Raw genomic sequence first — 17,182 nt, forward strand, 5'->3', positions numbered from 1 at the left:
CGAGTACAGATGTTGAAATAGATGACATGAGTCATGTACCTTATGCTTCCGCTGTCGGATCGATCATGTACGCTATGACATGTACTCGCCCTGATGTGGCATTTGCTTTAAGCATGGTCAGTCGCTATCAGGGAAACCCAGGTAGAGCTCATTGGATAGCAGTTAAGAATATACTCAAGTATTTGCGAAGGACAAAGGACTGGGTCCTTGTGCTTGGTGGCAGTGATACTTTGAGAGTAGATGGTTACAGTGATGCCAGCTTTCAGACGGATAGAGATAACTTCCGTTCTCAGTCAGGCTGGGTGTTTTTACTGAATGGAGGAGCAGTTACTTGGAAGAGTTCCAAGCAAAATACGGTGGCTGATTCTACTTGTGAATCAGAGTACATAGCAGCAAGTGAAGCGTCGAAAGAAGCAGCTTGGTTGAGGAACTTCATCGGGGATCTCAGAGTTGTTCCAACCATCCAGGAGCCTATGGAACTGTTCTGCGATAATGAAGGAGCGGTTGCCTTGACAAAGGAACCGAGAGATCATGGTAAGGCCAGACATATCGACAGAAAGTACCATTTCATCAGACATAGAGTTGAAGAAGGCCATCTTATAGTAAAGAGGGTGTCATCTGAAGATAACCCAGCAGATCCCCTCACAAAGGGTCTGAGTAGGGCTAAGCATATTCAGCATGCTCGGAGCATAGGACTGAAAGATGATATTAGTTTTAGTAGTTAGATTAGTTTTTGAAACTTGTAACAAAGTAAATGTAATTGACCTTTGGTGATTAAATAATAAAGTATTATTTATAAGTTTGGCTACTACCTTTTGTCGATTGTTTATTATTGTGTTTCATTTTTGCATGTTTTACTTCCTGAATAATGAGATTATTCAAACTCCACAGTCGCTCGTACTCTTGGAAGTAAGTAGTGAATTAAGACTGTCATGAATTGGATTGCAGATTGTCTAAGGATAGACATGGCAATAGAATTGCTGCAACGTTCATGAGTACTCAGAAATTGAGATTTGAGTATTGGATAAACCCTCGCTCAGAGTATTACTTCATGGAATTCATCACGAGTAATACTGAGACGATAATATCTTATAATCTTGAAACGAAGATATATGAGTTGCAATTTACAAGTCGGTCATGCATTGGTGATACGAAAACGCATCAGTAACTTGGTGTTATAAAACGTATTGTCATGTATAATTTGATGAGTAAAAGATACAAGCATATGAGTCAACGTTTATTCGTTCCTTTTGCCCTAACAGGAAAAGCGATATCTGTGGGCCCCTCGATGATTTGGTGTTGACTTATGTGCTGGGCCCAGCCAGGACTGAATTGATGTGTTCGATTAGAAGTCCTTCATCATCACAAATCAGGAATCGGGAAACATAGATTCTGGACAAAGAGATTGATTACATTCCATGTCTTTTGTCTAGGGATATCAAGCAGAACGAAGGGTTATATGATCACTTATCTTAGGACACGTAACTGACTGGGTCAGAGTTCGGCAGCAGCTTTTTGGAAGCTACAATTTGCTGGTCAAATTTAGAAGGCATACTAGCAATTATAGTTACAGACTTATCCAAGTGGGAGACTGTTGGATTAGGTGTCTAAGCCCATAACTATAATTGGTATGTACTTGAATTGATAGCAGCACAGTCCTTTTGGGTTGCCCTCAACCTAGCAACTGGACAAGGAAATTATGAAAGGAGAGATATTAATTTATAAGATTTATAAATTAATATATATATAAATGATTTATTAATATGTTAATGGATTAATATATTAATTAGAAATCATTATGTTTAATTAATTGTTAGCCAGAAATTAATCAGAATTGATTTTGGGGTTAAAAGAATTAATTATAAGGTGCAGGGACTAGTTTGCAATTATCTAATAGTTGAGTGGAAGGCTCTAGAACCCCCTTGGAAGAGGGTGGACGAAATCTTTTGGGGAAACCCTAATAATTTCGTCCATAGGGGCTTGGATAAGGCCCTTGGGTTTGCTTAGGCCCTAAGCAAAGGATAACTAGGGTTTCCCTTAAACCCTAAATCCCTCAGCTATATAAGGAGCCTCCTGGTTCATGTTTTTGGTCACTCTTTCTTTTGAAGAAACCCTAAGGCCGAGATTTTGCATACTCCCTCTCCCCTCTCTCTTCTTCTACTTTCCTTCTTGCTAGTTTGGGTGTGATTCCATTAGAGGCATTACACTTGTGGTGCTAAAGCTTCCAAGAAGATCAAGATCAAGATCAAGGGAATATCAATTGTTTGCTATAACAATTGAAAGGTATGTAAACCCTAAACCCTAGTTTGTTAATTTCGAAATTAGCCTCTCTCCTCTAGGGTTCTTGTTTTGCAATTCAAAGTTGTATGTTCAATAGTTAAAACATAGATCCAAAGTAGGTTGCATGTGAACTTAGGAACTGTTTTCTAGTTTATTTGTTGTACCTAAAACCCATCAAAAGGAACCAATGCCAGCCCACTAGGTTGTGTTATGTATCATGGTATATAATATGATGCTATGCTATAGTGAGCTGTTAGATTGGCGGATCCGTATGATTACCTGTATTTGCTGGACATATGTTAGATGGATAGATTTGTATAATTACCTATACTTGTTGGTTATATGTTATCTGTTACATATGTCGACATGTTGTGGTTGGGTTGAGGTGATCCTGCTTTTTGCTAAAGGCCAAGATACCCGGGCGGTCCGGTAGATATTGTAGGACCAAGGGAGCGGTGTGACTTATGTTGTAGGCTCGAGAGAAGTCCAACTTATAGCTGATGGCTCGACGGCAGACTACCCTTGTGCTGTAGACCATATTCCGTGCATTGTATGTATTTGGTTGTGAGGAGTATTTTGGGTGAACTAAGTAAGCTTTGGCTTACGGTTTGATTTCATGGTTTCAGGTATATCAGATAATCGGGGCAAGGCGAAGGTACGATTGTAGACATCATCCGTGGATATTATATTGTGACATGTTTTTGGATACTCTTATTTGATAACTATGTTTTTGGAAACAATGTTTTGTATGATTTATGGATTATAAAATGGTTTTGAAAAATCAAAATTTTTACTATGATTTTTTGGACGTTACAAGTGGAGTAAACGGTGGTCCTCCGGTGACAACCTAACCGGAAAACAAAGAAAAAATTGCAACGACATTCACCTAAATCAAAATGAAATCTGAAAAATAGTTCACACGGATCACCAATTTCTCGCAATTAAAAAAAATTAAAATCCTTTACCAACCACTAGTCGTTGGTATAGAGTTCACACGAATCACCAATTTCTGTGTCGATGACATGCTATCGGGATAGCTTATCCAAAAATGACGTCGCTTTTATTTTCATCGACAAAGGTTTTCAGAAAAACGCAAAAATAATTTTTGTTCCCGCCAACCCTATGGCGACAACAAGTCGTGGGCATAGAGTTCCGGGTTGAAGAAAATTGGTCATCTCTGTACCCACGACAAGTCGTCAGTATAGCTGATGTTTTAGTGACGACAAGTGTCATCGGTATAGGTGCCGTCGACACAGGTGGAGATTCTTATAGTGAATATTCACAACTTGTACTTAAGGACATTCAAGGTATAAAACCTTTCACATTGAAATGAAAAACAAATGTTACAACTTAGCAGTATCCTAGAAAATGAAAAGAGTAAGTTGCAAAAGTTGGTTCTTATGGTATTACTTAATATGCAATTTTATTCCAAGTTTTGTTTTGGTTACAAAAATATGTTTTTTATGTTTGCATATATATGATCCATCGAACTCATATCTTATGTTATTTTAATTAAATAAGCAAATATATATTGTATATTATTTTTTTTTTTGTGTTGTGGTGTTTTTGTTTTCTTCGTTTTTTTAAATTGGCCGTGTTCGTGTTAGCTACAAAACATGATATTGTGTCCTGTTGTGTTCGATTGATGAAAAATTACTCGCGTCGTGACGTGTTGGATAAAAACATAAAATGACCGTCTGAATTGTCACCCAAGGTTTTTTTTTTTTTTAATTGAATCAATAGTTTGGTTATGTGGCAAAATCGTAAATTTCTTTCTAATTCGTCATTAAACCATGCATAAGCTAAATCAAAATCATTTCACGATAAGTTAAGAAAACACTTTGCCCAATATTTGAAAACTTGATTAATGGTTTGGATACATGGCCAGCGTAAATGATTAAATGTTTAGGCTTAAATTACAAATGTGTGTTTCTATAGAATTCTCAAAATAATTAATTGTGTCTTGATATATTTTCAAATATTGTGGTACTGAACAATTGGAAAGATAAGTAACAAAAACTGATTATTTAATGATCCGCAAGATTATTTCTATAAAAACTAACATTCCGGTTAAAACTTGCCTTTTTTAAACTAAATGTATAAATATAATTCTCTTGGAGATTTAGTCTAAGTATTCCGATTTCTAATTCTTGTGAATGACTAGAGATTGCACAAAGGCCTAGAAAAAAAGAAGGAAGAACGATATGGATAGATGGGATTTCGATCGCGACACCAAGTATCGAAGCAGCAAGAGGAAAGATAGAGGTGGAGAGAGTGATGAGGAGGATCGGTATGGCGATAAACGAACTAAGTGGAATGAGTGGCGGCGGTTTGATCAGGAGAAAGTTGCCGCTGCTGAGGAAGACACAGATAGGGATGAGAGGAGGGAATTCGAGGATGGAGATAAGTTGGAACAAGGGAAATTGAACGGGGAAACAATGACGACGATGAAGAATGAACTTAAAGATGAACCCTGTGGTGGTGCACTGGGAGCACCCAGTAAGCCATATGGAACCCCACATGAGACCCCTTTGGCGCCCAGCCACCCTCATCCTCCTTCTAAGGTATCATCATCACTTTCTACCAAACATGAAACCGAAGGAGTTGATTCTGCAGATGCTGGCAAGATTGGAGGCATCTCTCTCAATGCTTTATCTATGGCCAAAGCAACTTTACTGAAGCACAAGGCGCTTGCAGAAAAGATGAAGAAGATCCCGTTGTTAAACAAGGGTACTGACTCAGCAAGAGATGGCCTCAAACCTCCATCTAGTTCAGGAATACCCGCTGCCCCACCACAATCTGCTGCCCGACTTGGTGGTGGGCTGCCCCGAAATTCTCATGAAGCTGTAAAACGGGCACAAGAGCTTGCTGCCAAGATGGGTTTTAGACAAGACACGGAATTTGCCCCACTTATAAACAAGTTCCCGGGAGAGCTGGCACCAGAAAAGCCTGCTAAAGCCCCTGTTCTTAGTTTGGATGCATTGGGTAGGGAAGTCAATGAAAATGGCAATGTGGTAAATATACCAAAGTTAAACATCTTGAGCACCCTTAAGGTTAACATTAACAAACAGAAGAAAGAAGAAAGATGCATTCCAGATTCTGAAACCGGAATTAGAAGTGGATCTAGATGAAAACCCTCACTTTGATCCTCGAATGGGAATCAATAAAACTAAACTTTTAAGGCCTAAAACGATGACCTTTCAGTTTGTTGATTCTGGTACTTACGGAAACGTCACAGAAGGCGGGCCACCTGAATATATACTAAAGAAAGAGAAGATAACTCTATACATGGAACAACCCCACCCAATCGAACTGCCAGCCGAACCGGCCCCACCCCCGCCTCAGCCTCTAAAACTCACCCAAAAAGAACGCAAAAGACTCCGAACTCAAAGACGCCTCGCCACTGAAAAAGCCCGGCAAGAAATGATCCGCCTAGGCCTTCTAGAACCCCCAAAACCCAAAGTCAAAATGAGCAATCTAATGAAAGTCCTCGGATCAGAAGCCACCCAAAACCCGACCCGCCTTGAAATGGAAATCAGAAGCGCAGCCGCCCAATGTGAACAGGCTCATGTTGACCGGAATATCGCCCGGAAGTTGACTCCGACCGAAAGACGCGAAAAGAAAAAACCAAAGTTTTTCGATGACAATAATAATACCCTCGAAACAATTGTGTCCATATACAAAGTGAATGACCTTTCGCACCTTCAGACTAGGTTTAAGGTTGATGTAAATGCACAGAAGAATCGGTTGTCGGGGTGTGCGGTTATTTCGGAGGGTATTTCTGTCGTGGTGGTGGAGGGCGGGGGTAAATCGGTAAAACGGTATCAGAAGTTGATGTTGAAGAGGATAAATTGGGCTGCGGCTGTGAAAGAAGAGAATATGCATGAAGAGGTTGATGATGATGATGAGAACGTGAAGAATAAGTGTGTGTTGGTGTGGCAAGGGAGTGTGACTAAACCAAGTTTTCAAAGGTTTTTGGTGCATGAATGCAGTACCGAAAATGCTGCTCGCAAAGTGTTTTATGATGCTGGGGTTGGTCATTATTGGGATTTAGTTGTTAATTTCTCAAGGATGTGTAATTAGTGAAACTATAAAATTTGGAGAGAATGTGAGATGATATAAATGTATATATGATGCTGGTTGTATTACGTTGTTGCAACAATTTTTTTTGGTATATAGGTTGTTCAGTGATAGATTTGTTATATTCAGATCCTACCTGAATCTTTATTATTTGTGTCCCCGTTAGTTTGTCACAGTATAAAGTTTATGTTTAAATTTAGAAAAAGTTGTCTAAAATCTGCGTAGTTTAACGAATCAAATTATCATATTTACTTGTAGTTCAAGATGAAAAAATAGGTCCGAAAAATCTGCTTATCGAGCGGGATAGTCGATAATATTATTTAAATCAAGTTTAATACTGTATAACCTATATTTATGTGTTTGTCCTTCACTCCTATAAAATAACCTATATTTCTTTTTAAATATATAATTTTGACTAATTTTATTTTTTAAAAAAATAGAAAATAATTAAAGCCCTTTCACACCTCACCCCACCAACTCATGCCCCTTTCATCGACACTCATCTCTCCCTCTTATTCTTCTTGTCCGACGTAGTCCTCGATGCTCGTGTCCATATGTAACATCGCGCCTTCAATTCCGTTGATCTTAACCCCTATCACTTGCCATTTCTCATATATCTATATCCAGATCGTGACGAACTCCAATAATTTTGCCTCTACCCCCATCCACTATAACAAAGTGAAGATAATGCAACTTTGCTAAAAGGTTGCATTAAGGCTTGAAAATGTTGTATAATGCCGAAAGTAACTTTGTACCAAAGGTTGCATTAGGCAAATTGCATTAGACCAAATGCAACCCTTTCTTAAATGGTTGCAATTATTTTTTAGATGCAATCTTTTTTAATACAATCTTTGTTATGCAAAATAAACTTTTTTTATGCTAACATGCAACTTGTTTTACACTTATATGCAACCTTTTTTACTATTTTAATTACATTTCTAGTGAATAACTAGAACATTTCTCCAATGGTATGTACAACCTTTGTTGCATCTTTAATTGCAAAAATTACAATCTTGTTTAATGTCAAATCAAATTAAAACTCTATTTTTTTTTTTTTCTGACATTAGTATTGTCGGATTAGGTGGCTAACCCAATAACTAAATTGGTATATATATACTTGAATTAAAAATCAAAGTCCTTTTGGGTCACCCTCATAACCAGAAATAACTAGAAATGATATTAGGAGAGAGAGAGAGAGAGAGAGAGAGAGAGAGAGAAAAAAAGAGAGAGAGAGATGTTTTGTTAATATATTATGCAATTAATATATTCAATGGCAGAGACAGTAAGGGGAAGGGAGGTTCTTAGCCCCCCTAACTTGTCCATAAATTTCTATATATAATTCAACCCATCATATAATTGTAAACAAACTACAAAATGCCTCCATTATACTATCACCGATGAACGCATTCACAAATTAAAAATGAGGTAATACGTTGATATAAGGTCACGTAACTCTATTTTGTATTTAAAATAATTAAATATCTTTTACAAAAATTGAAAAAACTTGCTCACAGTTTTTAGAGAGATAAGTATGAAAACTAAAATTTTCAAAAAAAAAGTCTCAAATACTTTTGGAAAGCGCCAAATCCCAATAAAAAACAATGTTTGAAATCGTTCAAAAAATTCTAAACCCCTTTTCAAAATGTTACCATCGTATGTTGTTGAGCTTTCCATTGTTACTCGCACGAATCCAGTCTCTGCTCTCACGCTCTCTTTTGGCTCTTAGCCCTCTGTTGATTCGTTGGTTGCTTTAATTATCGCGAAGGCTTAGCGTCTCCACTTATCAGCCACTACCCAAGCTACAGAAGGTCGTCGGTCGTGTGGTGCAGCTCATCGTCGCAGCTTTACCTCTCGCTCACAGCAAATCAGTAATGTTTATTTTCTCACTAATTCGTATGTTTCTTAACCCATATTTCTTCCTTAGGGATTTTTTATATAAATGTAATCGTGAATAGTTGAAATTTGGGGAAAGATGAAGTAAAAATATAAATAATTGATTGCTGACAAAAGATAAAGAAAACCTAGCCTATGCCAACCATTAATTTGTTTTCTATGTACATATATATTATAATATAATTATTTTTTTATTTCATATGTACCGTATAAACGATTTGTTTATATATTAATAAATTTAATTTTTATGTTGTTAAAGAATTTTTCCGACTTTTAAAAGTCCTTTGGTGTTATAAATAGGAAAATTTCTGTTTTTTGTTAAAAATTAAAAAAAATTAGTCCATGATTATTTGTAACACTTGAATCTTTGTATGTTTCATTATTGCCCTTTGTTATTTTAAAAGTTACATTTTGGTCCTTGTGTAGTACGAGGGGTGTACCACATGGTACGCTTAGCGTACCAGTTGTGAAGAGAGTACGCGGGGCGTAATACATGGTACACGTAACATACTCATGTGTACACGGGACGTATGTGCCAGTTAGTGAAACCCTAATTTTTAGAGTTTGACACTATATAAACACATTTATGGCTCTTGAAATCCTCATTTCTCAGCCTCCACTGACCTCATTGCCTCATATTCGAAACCCTAGACCTCTCCGTTGAGTTTTGAGCTCATTATGTTCATTTTGGTGTGCCTTGGTTCATAATCAAGAAGAAGAAGCTTGGTGCAAGGTTGTTGATAAAGGAAAAGCTTGTGGACCCTGATTCTCTACTCCATTTCCATCTTGTTTGAGGTAAAAAGCTATTATCTTGTTTATTAATGGCTTAGATCTAGTATATATGAGTTTTGGACCCTTTTGGCCCCATGAATGCGATCTAGTGGTTTGACACCACTCTAGGAGCTTTGAGTTGCCACTTGTAACAACCGGTAAAAATTGGTCAGAGTTCGGCGGTTAAACCACCGCGAACCATTATGCATTAAGAACCAATTGTGTGTAAAATTTAATTATAATGTATATTAAAAATATTACATACATAATTACTTTTAGAACATCTCAAACTGCTTAAACCATCTACCATTGAAGATTAAATGAAAAAACAACAAAAATTAAATTTATTGGTGACGTTAAAATTGAATTTTTTGCATTAAGTATATTTGAGAGTTGCGAATAATAAATTCTAATAGATTATGTTCTCCTGATTTCGTGGATATAAAGAACGACCAAAGCGGAGGTCGTATGAGAAAGTTACGACTCTTTAAAGTTATAAAAATCAGTATTTATTTGATTTTCTTGAAACGAACCATGGACTGATTCGTTTGGAATAGCTACGAGTCTCGTAAACTATTTTTGAGCAAGTTTTTTAATTCCGGCCATGGTCTATTATTTTATTATATTTTTATAATATTTTTAAACTCAACCGAAATCTGATTTGTAAAATCTGTCGAATCTGATCCTATAAATCGCGAAACTTTAAACGGATTTTCCCGGAGTTCTACTTATCAGATTTAAGATCTGTCTCACTTTTTGGAAACCTTATAACCGAGATTATCATTTGTCATTTTCATAAAAATTATTTGATATCTGGATCGAGGGCACAGGAATCGAGAAAGTAAGAAAATATCATTATTTTAAATATTACAAATATGACATTGTACTTTTTGCACTTTGAGTCAAGCATAATTGAATTTAAACTTTAAAAAAATATAACTATAGCATCTATACTTACATTTTCTACCACATCACTCAATATATACACAAATATATGTTAATACATATACAAATACATGTTAATACATACACATATACACGTTAATAATTGAAGCAAAACATTGCTTCTAAGTTTACCTCAAAGTACAACAATAAAGGAAATTGACAAGTATGTTGCTTCCAAATTTCACCTTGATCAAAATCACACTCAAGCCAACATTAACACTCAATCAATATCAACACCCAAATATGCATTCCCTCATCAATTTCTATCAAAACAAACAACAAAGAAGGAGTTTTCGGTTTTCTCCTTTTTCCTCTCTATCAACTTCTGTCAAGCAACCAAACCCAAACACCGATTGATGGTTGTTACCATCGAGACCAAGAGGGGCAACAACCTTTTGGTTATTTCTACCTGATTAATTGAAACAAACCTCAGACACCCACCTGTTTTGGATTCTTTCACCTCGCGTTGCTGAAATGCTTACAATCGGATGAAACACAAGAGCAACCAAGGGAAGTCGCCGCTGCCTCCCTATTAACTTCACGAATCACCATCGGAAAAACGGAAGTGAAGAGCGGGGACTGTCGCCTCCGATCTAACCCCACCTCCAATTGGAGTTTCACTGTCGGACGGAAGCAAGACAATCGAAAAATCATTGACTGTTTCCGCTTTCATTCTTCTTCATTTTAAAATCTGATCAACTACAAGTGGTGCACTCCCTTGATCAGCAACCGTTGCCACCTAGACCATTTCGATTTCCAGTCGTCAGAAACTGGTGGTTCTCCTTTCCTTTGCGATTGGCTCGACCATCGTCGGAGGTCCCAACGATTCTCTCGTTCGCGTCTCTTTCCATTCTCGACCTGTGAATGAAGACGCACGATCCCTTTAGTATACTTGGAGAATATGGCAAAAATATCTCCTGCATTTATAACTTCAAATTAAAACTAGCCCTTTTATCAAAACCTTTTGCAAGCAAAGTCCCATTTGGCATGGTCACTACAAAAATGTTCCTTATACTATTTTAAAAGAGATAAAAATTGTCCCTTTTGATTTAATTTATCATAAATAAGTCTCTTGTATTAGATAAATTACAAATCAAACCAGGTTCCCTTAGTCGTGATAGTTTATTCCAAATTCAAGAAGGTATAACATACGGTTTCTCACGACAAGCTTCACAAAATGAGCATAGATTGAGATCACACATCGAATGCGAGTTTCTATGGCCCCTTTTTTAAAATTTTAATATTTAGGAGAGAATACATGAGTGTCTATTAAATTTTTGATGATTTTCAAGTTTTATACATAAAATAACATCATACTTTATTATTTTTCAAGAGTTTATGAAAATAACAATCTAAAATGTATAAATCATAAATCAATTATATAAGTTGTAGTAGAATGCTATAATTGACATAATAACACTTTGTCATGATATATTAATTAATATCAATAAAAATTACAAGATTATAAGTAGATTGATATAAAGATATAAGTCATTCGACGAATCATAAACTGTAATGCGCGTCTTATATATATGCACGAAAACATTGAGAAAGCATAAAAAGACATTATACATTTAACAAAATATGTTATTCAATATATTTGTGTACAAAGGAAATGTACCTTGTCTTAAACGACTATAAACGAAAATATGACAAATATATAATAATTAATTGAAAATATGCCAAAAATCAATTATTATTATTATAGTCTTAATCATCATGTAGAAACGATTTCTAAGTAAACAATATAATTTATTTTTATAACTATTATAAAAATATAAATCATTTTAGTTGTGATACGAAATTCGTCACACATGATAATATAATTGATTCTCGAATTTTTTAGGGAAAAGGATAGGTGTTTATATAAAGATGTTCAACATTGCTATAATTTTATATCATATCTCATCAGGTTCTAAAGGAGTAAAGTATTAATATCTCCATAAGATGTTAGTCCAGTATCTGGAAAGCCTAATAGAGCAACCCATATTCAAAAACATAGCAAGAGAACACATCAAAGGCAAAATTACAGGACTGATCAAACGAGGTTGCACATTAAAACCAATTTTCAGCATTCTCACTTTGACGCACGCCCCACAAAGATGCCTGAATCAAAAGTTTACAAACGATTAAGAGAAATGTACCATCCGTGAAGCAGAATTGAAAGCCATCTCTCTATAAGTGGTGTCGTGTAGGCCGTTTGTCGTAGCTTCTTCGTCAGAGAAAAATCTGAAGTGGTGTCATGTAGGCCGTTTGTCTCCTCCATAAGAACTTATGGTAATGGAATTGGGTGTCGATATAGCCCTAGAAATCGATGAAATAGAAATCGATGAAAGGAAAGAAGTTCGAGGTTTTCAGTGAGAGGTAATTATAAGACGAAATCGGGGGAGGGGGCACAACTTCCAAAATATGGGAAGCGTGTTTTACTTAGAGGAGGTGAGAGATACAAACGATCTTGAGGGTTGTGGTGACGGGAAAGAAGATGAAGACGGGTTAGAGCAGCAGGCGTCACAAATAGTGTTCGCCATTGACGGTGGTGGTAACTGACGTAGATGGCTGGAAGGGAGACGGAACCCTAGATCACCTAATGTGTGTATTTTGAACCCAAACATTGAAAATATAATGTGTATCTTTTCCCCTCATTTTAGACACTAATTCACAATAGATATTGTTTACTTCATTAATTTTTATAAAAGATAACATTACGACGTACAATCTTTAATCCTAAACATTTTACATACATAAGTTTTATGAAATATCTTTTTTTCTGTCATAAAATCTGTGTACGTCGTAATTAGTCTGTCATTAAAAGTCTTTTTTCACTATAAGGATTAACACCTATCCAGACGACACTTATCCCTACGACATGTGTCGTCGGCAAAAGGCAAGCTATACCGACGACTTGTCATCGGTAAAACGTGTTCCAACTTTGACTATATTTCTTTGACTAGAAATCCTATCCCGACGACAAGTCGTCGGTATAGATTTGGTGGGAAGATGTAAAAAATTGGCGGTATGTCCAATATCTATGCAGATGAGATGTCGTTGTTATAAGATATTAAAAAAATATTTTCGATTTATTTATATTTCTTGTTGCAGAAAATGAAGACGGCGTCGTTTTGGTTCACCTATGCCGACGACATGTCGTCGGTATAGGGTGTTTAAAAAATAATTTCGAATTATTTTTAATCTGTGTCGTAGAAAAACAAAACGATGTCGTTTTCGTCCACCTATACCGACGACTTGTCGTCGGAAAAAAAAGTGGGACTGATCCGCGTGAAAATTATTTATTTTATTTACTTATTTTTTTAATGAGGTAAAATGGGACGACGTCGTTTCCTTTACCTATACCGACGACATGTTGTCGGTATAGGTTTCCCTGTAACAAAACCCCTAGTAGCCTTCATTTCGCAGTAACGCCTCACATCCTTTTTTCTCTCAACCTCCGGCGCCTGAAGACGAGATAAAGTATGTTGCCCATATGAGATGCAACGTTCATATTCTCATGGGAAATAAAGTTTGTTGCTAAAACGAGATACAAGGTTCGTATGTGCATAATGATTATACCATGAGTTCACAACCCAAGCCTAATGACCGAGGGTGCCCTCTTCTATGTCTATCGCTAACATAGGGAAATATGGTAAAATGCACTCAAGCGAATCGTGCGAGTGAGGAGTTGTCTACCTCCTAATAGCGTTATCCATAATAACCATGGGCTCAAATGAGTTAATGACTTGTGTGAACTGATTCCAGGGACTTAAACACGATAAGGCCTCATGAATTAACAATAGCATACACATACACAATAAAATATAGCAACCAAGTTTGATACAAGTCAAATTCAATACAACGAACATAAATAGTTTAGGACATGCTTTTCCACCCCAAAACATTTAAAACCGAAAATAGGGGGAGTCGTGAATACTCACAATATGCAAAATATAGCAACCAAGTTTATATGAGTCAAATAAATACAACGAACATAAATAGTTTAGGACATGCTTTTCCACCCCAAAACGTAAAAACCGAAAATAGGGGAGTGGTGAATACTCACAATATGCAAAATATAACAACCAAGTTTATGCGAGTCAAATAAATACAACGAACATAAATAGTTTAGGACATGCTTTTCCACCCCAAAAGGTAAAAACCGAAAATATGGGAGTGGTGAATACTCACAATATGTATTGAGATGATGCAAATGGTGCCTTGAACTACGCTCCACTCGTACCACTATCGTTTTCCTACAATAATGGTATTCAGTAGTGAGTCTCTAATCGAAATCTAACACTAGTATACTTACTACTACAATATAATTATGCCAATATTGTGTCAAAATTTAATATTGATAAGTTACAAACATTTTTCTGTGAAAATTAAATTTCAATGAATCAATTGTTATATAACAATTTAAGTGGAAAAATTCCCATTATTGAAATGCTAATATTTAACATTTTTAGAGGTGTTCCAATGATTAAATATTGAAAAACTAAATCAGTTTAGATCTAAAATTTCCGAAACTTTGTGTTTTAGTTTCAACTGAAGTCAAGGATGCTAAGATAATTTTTCTTGCATTTTTGATATGTCTAGCTATTTTTCATCATTTTAATTTCTTGAATAACCATAAAATTATGAAAAATACTAAATAGTTAATAAAAATTACCAAACTTCAGATTTTGGTTCTAACTACATTAAAAGACTTCCAGATAAATGTTCATGGAGTATAGATATGTATAACCATTTTTCTTATATTTAATTCTCTAAATAGATAAAAATTCATGAATAATAGCAATCAGTTAAGAAAATTCCTCAAACTTTTTATAATACTGCAATTACACATACTTAAGCTGGGAAAAATATCAAAACAGATTTCTAAATTGTTTAACCCAATTTTATGATTTTTGTGGATTTAAGTGTATTAAATATTGGGAAATTAGACGAAAAAGAGCATAAAGAAGAGAAAAATCGTCATAATTTGTATGTAGCATCCTAATATATTATAAGAGTTTCCGGAAAATTTTCATGAATATTGGATGAGTAAAACTGTTTTTCCTGTTTTTAATCTATTATAAACACAAAAATCATGGAAAAATAGATATACATTTTGAAAAATTCCCAAAATATTGTTCTGAGTCTTGCACATAAGGTAGAAGCTGCGAAAAATAATATATGATATTTTCACATTCCCTAAAGTGGTTTTATGATTTATTGGAACTAAATAAAATGAAAATTCAAAATCATACTAAACAGTAACAAAAATCATTGAAACTCACAGAGATGTAGTCATTGACATTAGGGGTCATGCATGAATTTACCTAGGATTTATACACCTCAGAAAGTATTTTATATGAATTATGCCCTATTTTCTTGCAATAATTATAATAATTCGAAAAAAATGAATAATTTTCTGAAAATTTGTGGAACATCTCATTTTGTTGGTGAAATTCTGGGAAAAATCGGATTTGATCAGAAAAGAAGTTTTAGATATTTATTTGGGAATAAATCCTTTATGAACCTATTTGAAAGCTTTTTAACAACAAACTTTGATGATCAAGCCTCTAAGCTTGAAGATCATCACATGCATGTTGGTTTTTGGGTGAAATAATATCACCATAATCATAAAAATCATGGTTATGAACATGCATGTGAATAATCTCAAAGAAAAGTGTTTATGGAGAAGAAGAAATAGTAAAACTTGAAGGAATAGTGAAGTAGAAATCGATTTTACCTTCAAGAACACCACAATATGATGAAGATTTCGAGTTTGAGTAGTGTTATTGGGTTTGTTTGCAGGAAAATTTCATGGTTCTTAGAGGGAGGAAGAGAGAAAATGTGTGTGAGAGAGTGAGAGAGAAATGAGAGAGAATGAGGGAAGATGGAGTGTGAGAGTGGAGAAAAATGATATTGTGTTGGGAAGAGGAGAGATATGGGGAGAGAGATCCGAATTTTCAATGAGGAGAGAGACCCCCCGTCTCTTCCATTTATTTTATATAAATTTCCCTCAATTTTTATAAATTTTCCCATTTTGTTTTATATAAATAATGCATTAAGCCATGATTTGTTTTATAAAATTATTGATTTAACTTGATAATTAGGAAAAAATGTTGATACATTAAATTTTATTTTCGTTGAATGCATTTTCATAATTTTAATTATTACAAAATAATATTATAAGTTTCATAATTATTTTTATAGAGTTTTTAAGGTTAAAGTTTATAAATATGTGTTTTTAGGGTTTTTTAGGGTTTTGAGGAGTTTGTAAGTCTTTGGATATAAAAATTAATTAAATTTTGAGACTTCAAACTATTTTAGAGTTTCATAACTCTTATTCAAGTTAGAAATAATATTTGTAATTTATTTTTACCGGTTTATTGGCATTCTATGTAGTGATTTCGAGATTCAAGCGAAATTGAGGAATCAAGTATACTAGTCCTAGTCTTCAACTTTAACTTAAGTTCCTACGAGACTCAGACCTAATTTATACCACTAGGTCAAGTGCATGATGTGTGTATATGATTCATGAAAAGGTGTTCGAGTCAAATAGCGACCCGAATATGGATATTCACTACAGTTAAGTAGTTGTAGAATTCATATATCAATGTGAAATCTAAGTGTACTATCCATTGATTATAATTGTTTCCAAGTTTCTAGTAGGTTATAACATAGCTACTAGTTACAAAGTCTAGTATGTGTCGTGCCTATAAGTGCAACTAAGTTTAGTCAAATCAAGAATCGACTCGAATTTTGACGATTGTCACAAACCCAGTACATGCAGCGTACACAGAAGTACGCTCAATGTACTGGCCAGTGACCTTTTCTCATCCGATCGAATGGATTAATCCCTTAATCCCTTAACGTACAAACCTCATATCTACTTCTAATTAAGGTCTTAATCCATAAAGTTGGCAACTTTAGTCACTTGCATGACTTAATAGGACCCAACACTAAACCCTAAGTCGAAAACTCCATAAAAAGGTTAAGAACTCAAGCATGGGTGAACTTTAGCGCTCAAGCTTCGATTTTTATCACTTATACAACTAAGAAATACCAAGATATGAAGTCCAAAGGTTCTAGAGTAACTTCAACTCACAAATCCAAGTCATGGGACCAAAATATGCCCAAAACATAACCCAAAACCAGATCTATGTAAAAGAGCAATAAAGTTGGAAGCTTTATACCTGCAAAAACTTACAAATGTGAAGAGATTTATGGA

General features: G+C 35.1%; 1 pseudogene; it reads left to right on the forward strand.

Moving 5' to 3' along the window:
* The first annotated feature begins 4,484 nt into the window (after nt 1-4,484).
* On the forward strand, nt 4,485-6,363 carry LOC145106423 (protein RDM16 pseudogene; annotated as a pseudogene).
* The last annotated feature ends 10,819 nt before the right edge of the window (nt 6,364-17,182 follow it).

Source organism: Lactuca virosa, chromosome 4 (assembly GCF_052849685.1).
Source record: "Lactuca virosa cultivar CGN04683 chromosome 4, Lactuca_virosa_CGN04683_v6, whole genome shotgun sequence".
In the NCBI taxonomy this organism is placed as follows: Eukaryota; Viridiplantae; Streptophyta; class Magnoliopsida; order Asterales; family Asteraceae; genus Lactuca; species Lactuca virosa.